Source organism: Sciurus vulgaris (genome assembly GCF_902686455.1).
Source record: "Sciurus vulgaris genome assembly, chromosome: 3".
Lineage (NCBI taxonomy): Eukaryota > Metazoa > Chordata > Mammalia > Rodentia > Sciuridae > Sciurus > Sciurus vulgaris.
This window is the reverse complement of record NC_136463.1, coordinates 63,211,701-63,231,917: the sequence shown is the minus strand read 5'-3', so window position 1 is coordinate 63,231,917 and position 20,217 is coordinate 63,211,701. Positions and strand designations below refer to the sequence as shown.

Below are 20,217 nucleotides of genomic sequence, written 5' to 3'. Positions count from 1 at the left end.
CCAAAAGGTGGGAACAACCCAAATGCCCATCAACTAATAAAGGGATAAAATATATAATTTCCATACAGAGGAATATTATCCAGCCATAAAAGGAATGAGGTACTGATACATATTACAACATAATGAATCATAAAAACATTATGAAAAGTGAGAAAGAACAGACCAAGAAAGTAGATCAGAGGGTGAGAGGTGCTAGGAGAGAACACCAAGTGACAACAGTTTTTTTTTGAAGTGATGAAAGTGTTCTGGAATTACATACTGATAACTGTTACACTACTCTATGCATATACAAAAACCGCTGAACTGAATACTTTAAAAAGATAAATCTTATGAGATGGAAATTATACTTCAACAAATGTGTTATTTAAAAAAGGAAAAAAGGAGCCAGGTGAGGTGATGTACACCTGTAATCTCAGTTACTTGGGAGGCTGAGGCAGGAGGAGAATGGCAAGTCTGGGGGCAGCCTCAGCAACTTAGCAAGACCTGTCTCAAAAAAAGATAAAATGTCTTTAAGGTGAGTAAATAATGAAATGTATCTTTTTAGGCTAAAGGGGTTTAAAAAACACCTTTTTAGGTTTTTGTTTTGTTTTGTTTTTGTGATTTTACTGAGGTACTCCAAATTGCAGATAACGTTTACAACTGATCAGTTTTGATATACAAATGTATGTTTGTGAGAGAAACCATCGACACAATCAAGATAGTGAACACATCCAACACTTCCCCAAATTTCCTTTTGTAATCTATTTCTTCCTCCACCCCATCCAAGTAACCACTGATCTGTGTTACTATATATTAGTTTGAATTTTCTATAAAATGGAATCATACAATACATACTCTTTTTTGCCTGAGTTCTTTCACTCAACATAATTTAGAGAGTTAGCAGTTCATTACATTTTACTGCTGAACTGTATTCTATGGTATGGATATACTACTATCTGTTTATCCATATATTTGTTGATGGCCAATTGGGTCGTTTCCAGTTTTGGCTATTGCAAATAAGGCTTCAGTCAGGCACGGTGGTGCATACCTGTAATCCCAGTGGCTCTGGAGGTTGAGGCAGGAGGATCATGAGCTCAAAGCCAGCCTCAGCAACTTAGTGAGGCCCTAAGCAACTCAGTGAGACCCTATCTCTAACTGAAATGTAAAAAAAAGGGCTGGGGATGTGGCTCAGTGGCAAAGCACCACTGGATTCAATCCCTGGTGCCAAAAAGAAAAAAAAAAAAAAAAAAAAAAGAAGAAGGCTTCAAAAAATTAAGACTGCTGCTGGGATGGAATGTAGCTTGGTGGCAAAGCCCTGGGTTTGATCTTCAGTTCTAATAAAAAGGAGAGACAAGACAAAAAAAAAAAAAAAAAAAAAAAAAGAACCCCCCCCCCAAAAAAGATAAAAAACCATTAAGACTGCTATGAATACTTGTGCACAAGTCTTTGTGCAGTTTTGTCGTTACCTTTGTTTAAAAACATAGTTTTGTGGGGAATGACAATTTTCTCTCAGCATAATAGAGTGAGGGCTGATTTCCATGGAACTTTATCCATGGGAATTCTTTGTGGCCTGAGTTGAAGCTGCATTTTTCCAGAGGAGATTTCTCTCCACTTCTGCCAGTCACCCTGGGATATTACAAGAGAGAAGTCACCTTAAACTGTCTGCTTAAGGTTCTTCACAGTACATAGACAGTCTGCATTCAGTTAAAAACCTACAAAAGAATTAGCTCATGATCATGAGTTCTTATTTTGAGACCCATTGCTCAATCATCCTACATGAAGGTCTAGCTCTATTGGAGACCCAGAGTTAAGCAGAACCTCCTATGTAATTTCTCACCTAGGGTGGGTTCCATGCTTTCACACCTATTCCCCATATCCAAAAAAGCTTTTAAAGTATAAGTTCAAGGTTTCTGGCATCTGACAAAAGTCATCAGAGTTAAGAATCAGTAAGATCTGTTATTCGCTCACTTCTCAAAAATCTAATTTTCGTTTAGTTCTTAAGATCTCTAGATTTCTTGTTTTCATGCGAGCTCAGGACGAATTACATTATAGTCAGCATTTTAACTGTGCCAATAAAGAGAATCATTCAGTGTATCTAATCCTACCATACCACGAAAAATGGAAGACCCTATTTAATTCTTTGAGTCTTAAAACTCTTCATCTAAAATGGTGAGAATCAGAAAAGGTTCCCTATTCAACACATGTAAATTTAGCATCTCTTTTGAGAAGAGGGAATATGCTCATAGTGGTTAAGGTCGTGGATTTTGGAGTCAGAAGTGTACTTAAACTCCAATTCTGCTACCTGGTAAAAGTGTGATTTTGTGTAAGTTATAAGTTTTAGTTTTCTGTTCTATGAATGGTGATAATTATACCCCATCTTCCCAGGGCAACTGTGAAGATAAAAGGCAATAATATGGGGCTATGAGATGTAGTTCAGTTGTAGAGTACACGCTTAACATGTGTGAGGCCCTTCATTCAATACCCAGCACCTAAAAATAAAATACAATAAAATAACTTTCTAAAATGAAACAATCCATATAAAGTGCTTAACATGGTGGTTGGCACATAATTTCATAGTTGCAATTACCATCATCATCATCGTTAAATATGTTTGAGTCTATAAAATTAGAGGCTTCTCATTTGTATTTTCAGAAAGAGTCCTTTAGGAAAATTCAGAGTATCAGAGCACAAGAAAGACAAGGATTAAGTAAAAAGATCTTCATAGGTATCTCAAAATTAATATTCCACTGGCACCAAAAACAAAAAAAGCATGTGATCCTGCAATATGTATAATCAGAAAAATGAGAGATTATACTCCATTTATATATGGTCTATCAAAATGTATAAATGCATTCTACTTTCACATACAACTAATTAGAACAAATAAAATTTAAAAAATTCTTTAAAAAGCAAGAGATAAATGTTTCTTCCTTTGGTGGCATCTCCTTACCTGGTAATATTGCTCTGGTTCTCTGAACAGTACATTCAATAACTTGCATAGCAAAACTGCACCAACTACACTATACTTATTATAAAAAATATGAAGTATTGCTGAAGTGTACCCATTTTTCTCCAAAATTTTACAAATGAAAATGCAAATGGCATATCTTTGGATGAGCAATCATGGAAGAAAATCTATTCTTGATCACCCATTCTGAAGTCAGCTAGATGACTATGTAGTAACTAGAATGTCAGGCATAAGCTACCCTGGAATTTGGATTAGTGTAGATTCTAGTTTTCGCCAACTATTCCTGAGGAGATGAATGATACTCATTCTAAATCTTAAGTATTTTTCATGTCTTTTATTTATTCAGATGCTACCTCTTTTCCTAAATACTTTTCCTTTCTGAAGTAAAGAAAGAATGAACAGGAGAAACAGAGCCTACAAGTTATGATTACATGATGAAATAATATACATGGAAGTTCATAAACCTAAATGGACAACAATAAGACAAAAATGTAACTAAGTGAAAAACATGAACATTGGTACTTGGCACATAGTAAGTAGTAAGTCTCCTGTTAGATTACATTATATACTTTATACATGAGTGATGGGGTCAGGGCATCTATATTCTTAAATGAAGTTGCTCAGATGTTGTGGTCATGTGGGAGGAAGGGGAAGCATGTCAGAGTTGACCTTTGCCAGAGTTCAAAGGACATAACCCTGTGCTGGAAGATGAAGAGGCAGGAATAAGTTTATCACCTATACTCTGTTCCTTCACCTACCAAAGAAACCTACACCCTTTGGTCTAAGAAAAAAAGACTGAATTTGTCCTTCTTTCAGATTTGATGAATTTCAGCAAAGTGGACTTATGGTCCAAGATGATAATATCTAATATTTCATTTTCATAACATGTTTACAAGGCTCTTTCACAGGGCTGATTTCCTTTTATCCTTACAAATAGCTCTCTCGGTTGTGTAGGGCAGTTATAGGACTCCTTGTTTTATTAAAAAAGATATAGGAGCCCAGAGAGGTTGTATGAATTGCTTAAGGTCACACAAGTCACTATAGGAGGGATCAGAGTCCACATCTGACTTTTTCATTCCACCCTGCTTCTGCCTCAAAGACAATAGTAATGATCTGGCTTTCCAAGGTTGATCAACTGAAAAAGCAGAAACTCTTTTTTTTTTTTTTTTAAATTTTTGGTGCTGGGGACTGAACCCAGGGCCTCGAGAGGCAAGCACTTTACCAACTGAGCTATATCCCCAGTCCAAAGTAACCTTTTTTTTTTTTTTTTTTTTTTTGTAGTGCTAGGGATTGAACCCAGTGCCTCATGCTTACAAGGCATACACTCTACTAACTAAGCAATATCCCCAGCCTGTCGGAAATTTTATTAAAAAAAAAAAAAACAAGGGTTAAGGGTATAGCTCAGTGGTAGAGTGCTAGCCTTGCATGCATGAGGCCCTGGGTTTGATCCCTAGCACAGTTACCCCCCAAAAAGTATAAAATAAATACATGAAAAGATGCTCAAAATCAGTAGTCATTAGGGAAATGGAAAATCAAAACCACGAGAAAATCAAAATCACTTCGAATCCTTTAGGAGATCTACTATCAGATAGACAAAACCAAAATACAAACAGATAAACAAAAAATGAGGAAAAAAAACCAAGTTGTTGGTAAGAACCCTGGAGAGATTGGTACCCTTGTCCCTTGTGTACTATTGGTGAGAATGTAAAAATGATATAGCTGCTGTGGAAAATAGTATGACAATTCCTCAAAAATATAAACACAGAATTGCCATAAGATCTAACAATTCCACTTCTGGGTATATACCCAAAGAACAAAAAGCAGGGTCTCAAAGAGATATATTTGTACATCTATATTCAGTGCAGCATTATTCATGATAACCAAAAGGTAGAAGCAACCCATGTGTCCATCAACAGATGAATGAGAAAACAGATGAATGTACAAAAATATAAAAAGGAAGGAAATTTTGGCATATGTTCCAATATGTATAAACCTTAAAGACACTGCACTAAGTGAAATGTCAGTCACAAAAGAACAAATACTATGTGACTCCACTTATGTGAGGTTCATAGAGTAGTCAAATTCATAGAGAAAACAGAATGGTGGTTGCCAAGCATTTGGGGGAGGGAATGGGGAGTTATTATTTAATGGGTACTGAGTTTCAGTTGGGAAAGATGAAAAAGTTCTGGAGGTGGATGGTGGTGATGATTGCACAGCAATGTGAATGTATTAAATGCATTCACTTTAAAAACAGTTGAAACAGTCAATTTAATGTTATGTATTTTTTAAAAATATTTTTTAGTTGTAGGTGGACACAACATCTTTATTTTTGTGTGGTACTGAGGATCAAACCCAGTGCCTCATGCATGCAGGGCAAGAGCTCTACCACTGAGCCACAGCCCAGGCCCAATGTTATATATGTTTTACTACAATTAAAACAACAACAACAAAAATAAAAACAGAATGAGCACACTTTAAAGCATAGAACTAATTAGAGGAAAACCTTTCTTCCTAACTCTTTTCCCTCTTGAACAATCTGGTTTAGGTATTTTGCAGCTTAATACCAAATATTAATATCAAATATTATTTGGTATTAATACTTAAAACCAAAGTATTAAGTCAGAGGAGAACATATAAAAGCTACCAGTGAACCAAGGCTTCCCTGTGACCCTGGCACATCTGGAACAAAAAGCAAGCTAAGCAGGCCATAGGCACTCTTGGACATTGTGGTCTGATTTTCTAGGTCAAAGACTGCCTTCAAAACTCTGTAGGCATGCGATCCAGAGTTAAAGGGAGGAACGACAAAAGGTAGAAGCAACTGTTAGTTGACAGTCTATGAGTTGGGACCTCCAGTAAAAAGAGTGAACTCTTACTTCTGAAAGGCTAAAACTTGCCTTATATCAAAGTGGAAGTCAGTTGCAAAATACCAATGCCAACATTTACATTCTAAGTTCATAGGACTTTAATGTTCCCACAGGAGGATCCTGCTCAAGTTTTGGAATCTTGAAAGGCAGAACTGCCTGTTCTTCAATGTTCAGTTTAGCCTGAGGGTTAGAAAGGTTACAGGTTGGAATGTAGCTCAGTGGGAGAGCACCCTTGGTTTCAACCTCCAATATCTCCCCACCCTGAAATCCCAGTGAGGAACAGTCTAATTAGGATACTTAAGAATTATTATACCTTATACCAAGGCTGTGAAATATCCTTTCACCCAACTCTGAAGCCCAGGTCTCACTTGAGTGTGCGGGGAGATTTTCTTTTTTAAATATCCACAACCCAGCTGTGACACTTCCTTCCATCTCTACTTGTACATCTGTTTCCTACAGAGTACTGCTGTCTCAAGTGAGATGCGTGAGGCTTCTGTAGATGTTGGGAACAAGATGGAACAAAAATGCTTCACACCTGGCTCCCAAATTACAGGAACGCTGGACTGGGGCCAACACAAGCTGGCACAGCACCAGCTGAAATGGACATCAATTAAGGAGGCTGTCATCTTTCAAGACTACAGGGTCTTTTTTCACTCCCCAATCTGTACTGGCTCCACAAACCAGCTACGCATGGTACCACTGGTAGGGTTTTCCAGATGGGATCATTTCCCTTAGATTCCACATTTGCAGATTTATTGTAGAACTTGTTTTTAACCCCTCCCTGTTTTTTAAAGCAATGTGAATTATTTACTCACATTACAGTTTTATCTTCAATTGAATTTGTTCATAGTAAAAAGAGAAATTTGTACCTTCATGGTCAGAAAAATAAAAGTTTTAAGCTTGCCTAAAAGCTACTGCTTTGTTTACAAAAAGGCATTTAAATAACTTAGATTAGTGAAGGGTCAGAAATTCTTTTCTGTACACATCACTCCAACTGGGGTCAGAAGCCAGAGAACCTTGACCAGATGAGATGCCACTATCCTGGAGAAATGAACAGACCTCCAATACTAAAGCAGGCCTCCTCAAACCATCACATGCAGTGTTAATGATCCATGCCACGAGCAGAGAGAAAAAGAAATTCTGCTAGTGTTTAGTGGCAAATGCTGTTTAAGAAAAACACCTCAATAGGGATCAGTAATTCAAAAGTGATGAGATTCTACATAGCATCTTATTTTGACTTTTGTCTCATGGAGCAAGACATATTTTCTCCCCTGTACCTAAGTGGGCTGCTCTATGGAAAGAATTCCATGCAACATGAAAGAGTCCCATGATAAATAAATATCTCATCCACATTTAATGTATGTTCTGAGAATTGAATTCCATTGCCTCAGGGGGGATCTGTGGCTGTCAATTTGTTCTCATGGCAGAACCCTGTGTGGCAGAGCCCTGACTAGGCTCCGTCGATGCTTGTTTGGCAGAGAGTCCTGCTGGAGATGAAAGCAGCTCTTCAAAGCGGGTGACTCCTTGGAGGCTATCACTTTAGGGCTTGGGAACGATTATTTATCAAAAGTGACTTCATTCTGGGATGTACTCTGGGCAAGAAGCTGGCCAGCCTATTCTGTCAGGGTTTACCAGAGCTGAAGAGGCCCCAATGGGTTTGAAGTGATGGCAGGAAGTGAAGAGCCCAGTGAAGGTAAAAGCCTAGAATCTACATAATAGGTAGGGATAGCAGAGGACAGAATTGAGAAAATCTTCAGACATCTGTCTGCACAACTCAATCTTGGCCCACCCTTTACCCTCCTCTCTTATTTTAAATAAACAGCTTGAAAAGATGGTCCTCACATCTTTCTGCTGACTACAGTCTCAATTTCCTTACTTGCCTCTACCAAGAGAGCCTGAAACCTCTGGCTCTCAGCATTTAATCAGTCAAAACTTAGTCCCTGAAGTGAAAGACAAGCCACAGACTAAGAGAAAATATCTGCAACACATAATATCTGACAAAGGACCTGCATCCAGAATATATATAAAGACCTCTTAGGACTCAGTAAAAGAACAAGCAATCTAATTTAAAAATAGGCAAAAGATCTGAATACTTTACCAAAGAAGACATACAGATGGCAATAAAACACAAGAAATAATGCTCAATATCATTAGCTATTACAGAAATGAAAATTAAAACCATAATGAAATACCTATTAGAATGACTTAAAACAAGCAAAAAATTTGACAGTACTAAGTGCTAACAGGGATGCAGAACATCTGGAATTAAATGGTCCAGTCACTCTGGAAAACAGTGGCAGTTTATAACAAAGTTAAACACAGACTTACCCTATGAACCATCCATTCCATTCCTAGGCATTTGCTCAAGAGAAATGAAAACTTGAATTCACATAAAAACCTATGCACAAATGTTGATAGCAGTTCTATCCATGATTACCAAAAAACTACAAACAGCCTAAATTTTCATCAACTGGTGAATGGATGAACAAGTTGCAGTATGTAACATCTATATATACTGCTATGCAACAAATCAATTACTGATACAGACAACAACATAGATGAATCTCAAATATATGATGCTAATTGAAAGAAGCCAGACTCAAAAAACTATACATTATATGACTTTGTTCAGTGACAATTTGGAAAAGGCAAAGTTAAAGAGACAGAAGAAAAGATGACAAGTTACCAGGGACTGGCGACAGGAAGAGGAGCTGGATGCATGAGGGAATTTTGGGGGGCTGATGGAAACACTTTATATTTTAATTGTGGTGATGGTTACATGACTGTTTACACATTTATCAAAACTATAAACCAACTAATACTGGTTTCAGAGAATCCCTGCAGGGAAAGGGTGAATTGAAGGAACATCACTCCATTCTGTGAATGGGAATATCTGAGGATGCACACAGCTAGAGTGTGACAGGGCTGAGACGGGCCACCTTCGCCCTGAAATTAAAGGCAACACCAAAACAGACTAAGCCATCTGTTGGAATAAAAGGAACTTTATGTCCTTTGTGCCCCAAACTTTTCATTATTGAAGAGACAGCACAACCTTCTTTATGCAGATAAAAAGACACCAAGTCCCAGCTTGGTTTTCCTCCTCCCCTTTTGTTTCCGGTTTCATCTGGGCAGAGATCTCTGCTTCTACAAAGAGCAAAATGCATGCAAGTTTAAATCACAGGGGAAATCAGAGGCCTACACTAACTGGAGGTTTCTTGGCCTGAATAGATAGTGTGCACAGAATCTAATAAAAATAAATCCTCAAACACATTTTAAATAATGAACAAACACCTGCCAACCTCTACTTAACAATATACTCCAAGAAATCTCTTGTTTCCAGTGAGAGAGGTAAAAAACAAAGAATCCCTGTAATAATAAAGTTTGTTTCAATATCATTATTGATATTGAAATGATAGTAAAATGATAGGTACTTATGAAGTTCAATAGCTTGAAGAAAAAAATATGGTTTATGATGAGTCACATGAACATGGGGGTAATTAGGTCTCATAGATACAGATGTGTACTACAGCAGTACCTAAACAGCTGTGAAGGCAGTTAATTTGAAAAAGAGAACATATTCTCACTCCCACCACAGCAGGTGATCATCAAACCTCCACTTAACATCACAGTTCTTCTAGCACTTCTTGGGTGCTTCAAGAGAAAGGAAGGAAATACATGGAAATTATAACTAAGCTAGAATCCTTCAAGAGAAGCATGTAAGCATATGCATGCATACAAATGCAGAGAAAGCTCTTTTTTATTTAAATGGAGGAAGCTGCCATGTCTACCTCTATAAGTAAAAGTATTAATCATCCACCGTCTGGTTTTAATCCACAGGCTCCTGATCCTGCATCTGAATGTATTGTTATCAGGGGAAGGAATATTTCTGCTCAATCTTATTCACCAGCCAAAACCCTGAAAATGTGAAAACCACATTGGTGAAGTACCTTCTTGGGAACCTAGAAAACTCTGCTGAGCTGCTGGGTTTTTAAAATTGTTTTCTTTCTTTTAAAATGATGAACAAATGTGAATTTCAGGGGGACTAGAAGGGGAAAAAAAAGGAACAGCTCAAGTTACAGGTCCTTTCATATCATGGAGTGACACTATCCTCAGGGAAATTAGTACTTTCTCTTCTGTATTTCCCAAAGGGGATCCAGCCATACAACCTGATTGACATCAGCCTGTAGGATGCAAGCATGGGCACCCAGGTGCATCCCTTACTGAGCATTTACAAATGAAATGGCAAGTCCAGACAGAAAGCTTTCCTCCCTCTTGTCTCCATTCTTCTGATTCATGCTTTGCTAGCTGTAAAAACAGGGACTAAATAAAATACGCGTCTGTATGAGTCTAAGCATGCTTCTCCCATTCTTTGTGTTGGTGACCCTTCCCCCTCCTCATGCTGGCCCCCAAAAGGGTCCCAAAGCCCATATGTGTGCTTTAGTACCTTCAAAGGCATTAGTCACCACCCTTGCAGTCTCACTCCAAACTGTGTATGGGGCCACCCGTGACACAAAAACTCTGGCAAGATTAGGGGATGGCAAGAGCAGAAGAAACCACAATACGCCTGAGACTCCCAGGAGAACAATGACTAGTGCTGGTAGGGAACAGACTGACAGACAGAGTAGACAGACTCTAACCAGGCCTTGCTCTGTTTTCGATGCAACACAAATGTTTTCCATTAGAAGTTCCCTGCCCCACAAACACTCATATATGCGGCTATGAAATCCACATACTTAACTTCTGCTTTTCTGGCACTCTGACCCAACTACCTCTCCTGTTCCTCTGGAAAAGAGCACAGAGGAGAGTGAACAGATTCCAGGATCCTCAGCACAAAGGTAAGTGGAAGAGAACTGTAATTAGAAGTATGCTTACTAAGTACAAGATTGTGCCTGAGCAGGAGAAATAGAAGAGGGGAGAAGACAAGGACTTTCTTTTTGCTAAAACAAGTTCTATCTAGCTCTGGATTCTACTGGTTGATGTCTCTGCTTTCAGCTTGAAGTTTGACTTTACTTTCTAGTAAAGTTTGCAGTTGATCTTCATCACAAGGTGTTGGTCACCATTAAAAGAAAAATAGGCAAAACCTCAGAACATTCGTTACAAAGCCTGCAAAATTCTAATACTAAGAAATTAGGGAAAGTAGGCTGATTAGTAACCCAGATTTCAAACCCTCAGAAACAGATGAGTATTGCACTTTTGAGCTAAACTAGAAACTCCTAAACCATCAGCAACCTCTCCTCCCCCCACTAGTTGAACCCTGTCCTGGTCATTTCTAAGCACAGAGGTGAGGACACATGGATGTTTCATTCATCCCTTGAAGGAGGAAAAAACAGAAACCACAAATAAGCCATAATTCAAGAAAATAGTAAAAGGGAATACACTGAAAAGAAGGCAAAAAGTGAATTTTTAAATGGCATGCAAGAAATAAAAAGGAAATCCCCTATTCAGGCAGCTCTGGAGTTCCCTAATTGCACAAGAGCCGAGGACACCCCACAATGTGTATGCCTTGTTAAGCAATTGCTCAACCTACACTCATTGTGCAATTCCAACCTTCCAAAGCTTTTTTGCTGCACATATGCAAACCACGTTTTCCTTTGCACTCCAGAATTAAGAACAGTTTCTCATTTTTCTCTTCTTTACTTTGGGGTGTGTGTGTATGTGTGCATGAGCCAAAAGAAAAAAAAAAAAAAAAAGTATTGCTAGTTAAGCATTCACTACAAGTGAGGTTTTACATGATTTCATTTGGTTATTTCTGAGTTTACTGGTAGTTAAGAAACATTTGAATTTACTTGTAGGCAGCTAAGACTATTTTTCTTATCCTGACAATAAAGATATCACAAAAAATTATCCACAAAAACATCAAACCCTCAAAAGACTTTGTTCTAAATAATGGCTATTCTGGAATATGTGAAGCAGTTAACAATGGCAGTTCCTAATTTATAGTAAAAATTCCAGTGGAAGTCTGGGTAAATCACAGTCTACATTGCTAATCACAAACTTTCTTCTCAGTGAAATCAAATTACACAAATAGTAGGAACAATAATAGGTGTATATAAAGGTGAAAAAACTAACAAAAAATCCCAAGAGGTCACATAGGAAAACAAATTTGACTCTATGGAAAAAATCTCAAGCTGTACACTGTAAAAACATAAAGATTACAAAAACTAGCTACTAACCAGGAGAAAATATTTAACAAAATATATAAAACAAAATATCACTATATGCACAATGTATAAAAGAACCCCTTCATATTGTTAAGAATAATAACTACCTATAAAAATGGGCAAGGCCACGTATATGCAGGAAAGATATTTAAACAGAAAATAAATGTACAAAAAGAACCTTTATTCTACTAGTAAATGAATGGCAATTAAAGCAAGATACATTTCTTTTTTAATCAAGCATCAGAAATTTAAAATACTGATAATACAGTGTTGGTGAGGGTATGAGGAGATAGAAACACATACACTGTTAATAGGAATGTAAACTGGCATGATCACTTTGGAGGACAATTTGACAGCAATTACCAAAATAGAGAATTCTTTGATAAAGCAATTTTGCTTGTAGGCTATGCCATGCAGAAATAATCTTATACAAAGATTTAAGTATAAAGATGTTTTTTCAGGCACTGTTTGCAGTAATAAGAACTGGACAAAATAAAGTATCAACTAATAGAGGGATAGATAAATTATATCTACACAATGGAATATGATACAACTTGAAAAAGAATGATGTAGATTTATATGTGTTAATTTAGAAAGAGTTCCAAGATATATTAAACAACCAAAAAGTTATGGATACATGGCCTGCATTTTTATTTAATTAGGAAAAGTATTACTGTGCATGTAATAGAAGGATGTTTACCAAACTGTTAGGTAAAGGAAGAGATTTGTACTATTTTCTACAGTTGCTGAGATTATGGATCACCTTTATAATTAAAAAGGAAAGACAGAAACCTTCATCCTCCTGAGTATGTGAAATCTTTTCACCAATCAACAGCCATAAAATGTATAAAGCAACTAATTTTTAGGCAGTGGACAAGAGGGAGTATAAGACTGTAATCCTTGAGGGAAGAAAGGCCCATGAAATCAGCCTGTGACTATCCAGTTTTCTGCTGTGAGGGTAATTTCCCAACCATGACACACAAAACTCAATCCCAAGCTAATTATGGTAGTTCTGATGAGCTGAGGAGGCAGAGAACAAAATTTGAGGCAAAGTGGCTGGAGTCCATAAGTAAGAAAAAGGGTAGGAAAAGGTATGCAAAAAAAGGGCATAAAGTTCATGTGAGAGTATTCAGTGAAGATACTAGTGATGGTTGAATTGTATCTAAACTGACCAATACCACCAGAGACTTTTCAGAGTGCAGTTGGGATGAGTGTGGAACACAGCTATCCGAGGTCCAGCAGTGCTGGCGAAAGAGCAGTACCTGAGGATGAAGGAACTGGAGTTCTGATACTACCAGAGTGCAGCGATTTTAACATTGATAACATTCAGCATCCAGCTGGGATTCCAGCGAGGCCACACTTCAGGAGTAAGGGCCACACCTTAAGATTACTTATTATTGCTTATTTAAGATTAGACCTAATCTTAAATGTAATTTAAGATTACATGATTAAATGTAATTTAAGATTAGGCTGTAATTTAAGATTGGTTTTGGGCTCTACTGATATACATTTAAGACCTAATCTTAAATGTATATCAGTAGAGCCCAAAACCAAGCTTAAAACAAAAACTGCACAGACAGGGATTGGAGTTTGACTATTGTCAAGTTACCGGGGCTTGGGAAACATCCCGGGTTTCTATATAGCTTCACTAGTGTATAAAAACAAGGCTATATAAGTTTAGGATGATCAGATAGTACTTTAACTATCAGCTAAAATTTAAAAACAAAACACGACACAACCCCACTCTTCAGAGGAATATAACAAGATCCAGAATCTCTATGATTTAGTATATACAATGTCCACTGATTAAAAAAAAAAAAAAATTACTAGTTACAAAGAAACAGAAAAATGTAAACCATGTGTGATAGAAAACAAATGTGAGATGGCCCAGATGTGGGAATTAGCCAGCAAAGACTATAAAGCAGCTATTATAAACATGTCCAAAATACTAATGAGAAGGATAATTAAAGAACTAAAGGAAAATATAGTCTTAGTGAACTAATAGGAAATGTTGGCAGAAAAAATGAAAATTATAAGAAAGAACAAAATATAAATTTGTGAGCTAAAAAAGTAAAATAAGGAAATAAAAAAATTCAGTAGATAATAATGAATCACTCTATTATAATTATTATAATGTATGAATAAAAAATTTTTTGCTAGATGAGCTGGGTGTGCTGGTGTATTATATGCCTATAATTCCAGTTATCTGGAAGGCTGAGGCAGGGGATCCCAAGTTCAATGCCAACAACTTAGTGAGAACTATCTTCAAAAAACAACAACAAAAAAAAAACCCAAAAAACAACAACAAAAAAAACTACTTAAGGTTGGGGATATGGCTCAGTGGTGGAGTATTTGCGACATAGCAGATTTGAGGCCCTAGGTTCAGTCCCCTGTAACCATACCCCTCCCTGCAAAAGGTAGGACTTAGTGAACTTGAAGAGAGATCAATAGAAATATGTAGAAATCTGAAGAACAGAGACAAAAAAAAAAAAAAAAAAAAAAAAAAAAAACCACTAAAGTACAGGAATCTTGCAGATATATGGGACTATATAAAAATGGCTAACACGCATATAATTGAAATTCCAAAAAGAAGGAGAAGGTAATTGCATCACAAAACAGAAAAAATGTCTGAAAGACATCCCAAAATTGATGAAAAAACATCAGCTTATAGACCTAATAGGATTAGTAGACATTAAACAGGATAAATGTAAAAGAAATATGCCTAACTACATCCTCAATCAAACTTTTGAAAACCAATGTTAAGAAAAAATTTAAAGCAGTCTAAACAAAACATTACAAGAGGGGCATAAGAACAACTGCTAACTTCTATATGAAAACAGTGAAAGCCAGGTGATAATAGAACCACATCCTGAAAGTGTGCTGAAAGAAAAAAAAAAATTTTAATCTACAACTCTATATTTGGTTTAAAAAATGAAAATGAAAACCTTAAAATCAAAGATGAAAAGAAGAAAAGTAAAAAGAAATAGACTTTTTTAGATAAATAAAGGCTGTGGGAATTTGTCACTAGCCATCCTAATGATGTCCTGTAGGCTGAAGAAAAAATGGTTATGGAAACTGATTTACAGAAAAGAATGAAGAAACACCAGTAAATAATTGATAATATAAGTCTATTTTAACTTTTTTCACAAGTCACTTAAAGACAATGAGCTGTTAGCAAAAATAGTAACATAGCACAGTAAGGTTTCAACATAGGAAAACTAAAAGAACAGATATCTGTACAAAATGAGAGGGAAACAGAATTAAACTGTTGTAAAGTTATTACAATAGTGGAGTGTGAAGCAGGAAGCATAAGCATGAAATGTAAGAGACACAATATTGACTCTAAATATAGGCTGAAAAGTTAATGATCCTAACTGTTAACCCTAGAAAAACCATTAAACACAAAAGACAACAAAAGCAGAAGTGAAATATAACACTAAAAGTACTGAAGAAAATCTGCATGACCTCAGGGCAAAGTAAAGATATCCAAGACAAAAGATACTAATTATAAGGGAAATATATGAAAACCTGAACTTCATCAAAATAAAACATTTTTGCTGTTCAAGACTGTATAAACAAACAAAAAGGCAAACCAGCTACAAACTGCAAGAAATATTCACAGGACATAGCTAAGTGTTTCTGCCTGGAATATATAAAGAATTTTTACAACTCAAACAAAACAAAACAAAAACAAAAAACTACAAAAAAACCCTCACCACAGTGTTAGAAAAAGGCCAACAGATTTGAATGTTTCTCAAAGCTTCATCATCCCAACTTGTGATGGTTCAACTTAGAATTTTCAAAATTATGGTGGTGAAAGCAACACATACTGGGTAGATTTTGAATTGTGATCTTTTCCCACACTGGTAATAAAACAAATGATCATATACTGCTGTTGCTATGCTATGATGTTCAGTAGATTAGGTTTATTAAGTACAGTTTTTATACAGAATATTTTTCAAATTACAATGGGCTTATTGGGACATAACTTGTGAGTTGAGGAGCTTCTATATATGAAATGTCAATAAAACCACAAGAGATGTTCATCATTAATCAGGGAAATGCCAGTTAAAACTGAAACGAAGCTAGCACAATGGTGCATACCTATAATCCCAGTGGCTTGGGAAGCTGAGGCAGGAGGATCACAAGTTCAAAGCCAGCCTCAGCAACTTAGCAAGACCCTGTCTCAAAATTTAAAAAGAAAAACTTAAATTAAAAACCAAAAAAATAAAACAAAACAAACAAACAAAAAACACAGGCTGGGATATGGCTCAGTGGTTATGCTCTTCTGGGTTCAATCTCTGGTACAAAACACACAAACAAAAAAAAATGGAAATGAAGCTGGGCTCAGAGGCACACACCTATAATTCCAGGAGGATGGCAAGTTAAGTCTGGGCAAATTAGCAAAATCTTATCTTAGAATAAAAACTCATAATTAAAAAAAAGGTCTAGGGCTGTAGCTTAATGGTAAAGCACCCATATTTAATCTCCCGTACTTCAACAATACCCCCCAAAAAAACCCTGATTTTCAAAATAAATTTACTTACAAGCATGGTTAAAAATTAAAACAACCAAAACATAAACATCCCACATATCCATCATCAAGTGAATGGATAAAGTGTGATATTTCCATAAAATGGAATATAATGCATCAATGAACTACTGAAAAAAGCACAACAGAGATGGCATGGATGAATCTCATAGACATTAAGCTGAGCAAAAGGAAAAAGACATGGAAGTACATACTACAAGATTCCATTTACAGGACTAATCTACAGTAAGAATAATTAGATCAGTGGTTGGCTTGGGCAGAGTGGGACAGAAGACAGGTGCACTCGTTATCATTTTGGGGAGAAGGAATATTCTATACCTTGATGGGATAGTCATTACACAATGGTTAACATCAATGCATTCAAATGTAGGAATTTTATTATAAAATTTTATATCAATAAGGTGATTAATAAAAGTAAAGGTTTAACTATAATTTTTCAAAATACTTTTTTAGTTGTAGATGGGAGACTACACCTTTATTTGTTTATTTTATGTGGGGCTGAGGATCAACCCAGTGCCTCACACATGCTAGGCAAGTGCTCTTAACATTGAGCGACAACCCCAGTCTTATAATTTTATACTTATAACATATCTATATCTATAAAGTTATTAAATAAAATTATATATTCTTTTACATATTTGAGAGACTGATTATATTAGTTAAAAAAATAAAGGATGGGACAAGAAGTACTGAGCTTATGGGCAGCAGTTTTTCCTCTAATTATAGTATATCCTCCTCTAATTTCAATTTTATTTTAAATTGTGGTCCATATTTATTAAGGTCTGAGCCAAAGACTGTTTATATATACATATGTAGGTAGGTAGGCAGGCAGGTATGCTTACATAATTGACTCAGTTTTTATCTATCAGTCATCCCCATCAACCAATTCCAAGCATCATTGTTTATAAAAAGCAATCCTGACTGCAAAATCTGGAGTTCAGAACACTGCCCAGACTTCCTGGTCCTTAGATGTTGTACAACCACTACTCTTAGATTTTTGTCCTGTGGATATATGTCCAAACTGTGTGCCATCCTGTTATAGAGCATTCTCAGCACTTCTTGGAGCATTCTCAAGTGTTAGCTTAAAAAACAACAAATGACAAACCAACCAACCAAGTGCTCTCTCCAAAGACTCATATTTTAGATATTCAGGTATCTTTGAATCCAGGATATTCCAAGATTTGAAAAATATCCAAATCAGAGAGAAAGATGAAGTAAACTTAACCTAACTGCCTAACTGTCCTAATCCATTCATATAAACTTTTACTTCCTTGTTCATCTCAGGAACTGTCCTGGGAAATCAGATCACCATCCTCAAATCAGGTAAAAAGTTTCCAAGTTGCTGGTGAAAAATCAAGCATTCAGTGAAAACAAAACTATCAAAGGCAAGAGAAGAACTGGAAGTACTGAGTTAATATATTTGTTCAATCACTCTACTACTGTATTTATATATAATTGAGCATATGTTCTAGACTCGGATTGCCTGGATTTGATTCTATTCATTCTTAGCTGTGTCATCCTAGGTAAGTTCCTTCCTATAGCAAAAATTCCTATGGGGTTTTTGTGAAATTTAAATGAAATAATGTAAAGCTTATTACACAGTATCAAATACATGACAAGGACTAAGTATCATTTATATAGTTCTAGGAAAGGGGATCATCCAGACATGTGACTTTTCATATATATATATATTTTTCATATATATATATATATTTTTCATATATATATATATATTCAGGAAAGATATTCATAGCATTTTGAGTGTAACTTTTTTTGGGGGGGCGGGCACTAGGTCCAGGGGCACTTAACCACTAAGCCACATCCCCAGTACTTCTTTTGTATTTTATTTAGAGAGAGGGTCCTGCTAAGTTGCTTAGAGCCTCACTAAGTTTCTGAGACTGGCGTTGAACTTGAGATCCTCCTGCCTCAGTCTTCCCAGCTGCTGGGATTACAGACATGCACCACCACGCAATGGCTTCTAACTTTTTTTTGAAGAGCTCAGAAAAACTGTCTGGCAAAACGGAGGTAAACCATGTGAACTCTCAGGTAATATGATCTTCATTCTAAAGTTCAAGATAGTATTAGGAAGACTACTTACACCTGGGGTTTTCATTTTCACTGGGACAAAAATCTTTGATTAATTGCAAAGTTCCTAAAAGCAGAGATTCTTAATGTGTGGAATCTAGACCATTTAGCCTGACCTGTGAACTTATTAGAAATGCAATTTTCAGTCTCTCTTCCTCCCCACAATCAGAAATTCTCAGGGTGGGACACAGAACTTGGTGGTGTTTTGTTTTTATTTTTTGCAGTACTAAGGATTGAACTCAAGGCCTCACACATGGTAGACAAGTGTTCTACCACTGACCTACATCCCAGCTCTTTTATTTTTTAATATTTTGGTGCTAGGGATTGAACCCAGAGGCACTTAACCACCAACCCACATCCCCAGCCTTTTTTTTTTTTTTTTTTTTATTGTAAACAAATGGGATACATGTTGTTTCAGTTTGTACATGGAGTAACAGCATACCATTTGCATATTCATATATTTACATAGAGTAATGTTTGATTCATTCCGTTATTTTTTTCCTTCCCCCCACCCCTCCCACCTCTCTTTTCCCTCTATACAGTCCCTCCTTCCTCCATTCTTGTCCCCCTCCCACCCTCCATTAAGTGTCATCATCCACTTATCAGTGAGATCATTCCTCTTTTGGATTTCTGAGATTGGCTTATCTCACTTAACATGATATTCTCCAATTTCATCCATTTACCAGCAACTGCCTTAATTTTATTATTCTTTATAGCTGAGTAATATTCCATTGTATATATATACCACAGTTTCTTTATCCATTCATCAATTGAAGGGCATCTAGGTTGGTTCCATAGTCTGGCTATTGTGAATTGAGCTGCTATGAACATTGATGTGGCTGTATCTCTGTAGTATGCTGATTTTAAGCCCTTTGGGTATAGGCCGAGGAGTGGGATACCTGGGTCAAATGGTGGGTCCATTCAAAGTTTTCTAAGGAATCTCCATACTGCTTTCCAGAGTGGCTGCACTAATTTGCAGTCCCACCAGCAATGTATGAGTGTAACTTTTCCCCCACATCCTCGCCAACACCTATTGTTGCTTGTATTCTTGATAATCACCATTCTAATTGGGGTGAGATGGAATCTTAGTGTAGTTTTGATTTGCATTTCTCTTATTACTAAAGATATATATATCTTTATAATATATATATGTATTATTACTAAAGATATCATATATCTGTTGATTGCCTGTACATCTTCTTCTGTGAAGTGTCCATTTCCTTAGCCCATTTGATGATTGGGTTATTTGTATTCTTGGTGTAGAGTTTTTTGAGTTCTTTATATATTCTGAAAATTAGTGCTCTATCTGAAGTATGAGTGGCAAAGATATTCTCCCATTCTGTAGGCTCTCTCTTTGCATTGCTGATAGTTTCCTTTGGTGAGAGAAAGCTATTTAGTTTGAATCTATCCCAGTTATTGATTCTTGCTTTTATTTTTTGTGTTATGGGAGTCCTGTTAAGAAAGTCTGATCCTAAGCCAACAAGTTGAAGATATGGACCTACTTTTTCTTCTATAAGATGCAGGGTCTCTGGTCTGATTTTAAGGTCCTTGATCCATTGTGAGTTGAGTTTTGGGCAGGGTGAGAGATAGGGTTTAGTTTCATTCTGT

At 36.4% G+C, this 20,217-nt stretch overlaps 2 protein-coding genes and 1 long non-coding RNA gene across 14 annotated transcripts in view; 1 reads left to right on the top strand and 2 right to left on the bottom strand.

Annotated features, from left to right (window-relative positions):
- Positions 1-20,217, top strand: part of HIC1 (HIC ZBTB transcriptional repressor 1) — a 242,190-nt gene that overhangs the window by 80,994 nt on the left and 140,979 nt on the right. For 3 of the 12 annotated variants that reach the window (XR_013762397.1, XR_013762398.1, XR_013762399.1), the window contains one exon: positions 6,271-6,373. The exons of 1 other annotated variant lie outside the window; for it this stretch is intronic. The gene's annotated coding sequence lies outside the window, so the exon portion shown is untranslated. Of the gene's footprint in view, positions 1-6,270; positions 13,375-20,217 lie in introns of those variants that run through there. 8 more of the 12 variants (XR_013762391.1, XR_013762392.1, XR_013762389.1 and 5 more) reach the window with 7 other exon arrangements.
- Positions 1-20,217, bottom strand: part of SMG6 (SMG6 nonsense mediated mRNA decay factor) — a 234,375-nt gene that overhangs the window by 75,584 nt on the left and 138,574 nt on the right.
- On the bottom strand, positions 6,197-16,444 carry LOC306656129. Its single transcript, XR_013762418.1, has 2 exons — positions 13,490-16,444; positions 6,197-13,389 (listed from the first exon to the last, which is right to left on the bottom strand). It is a non-coding gene; the product is annotated as an uncharacterized lncRNA (long non-coding RNA).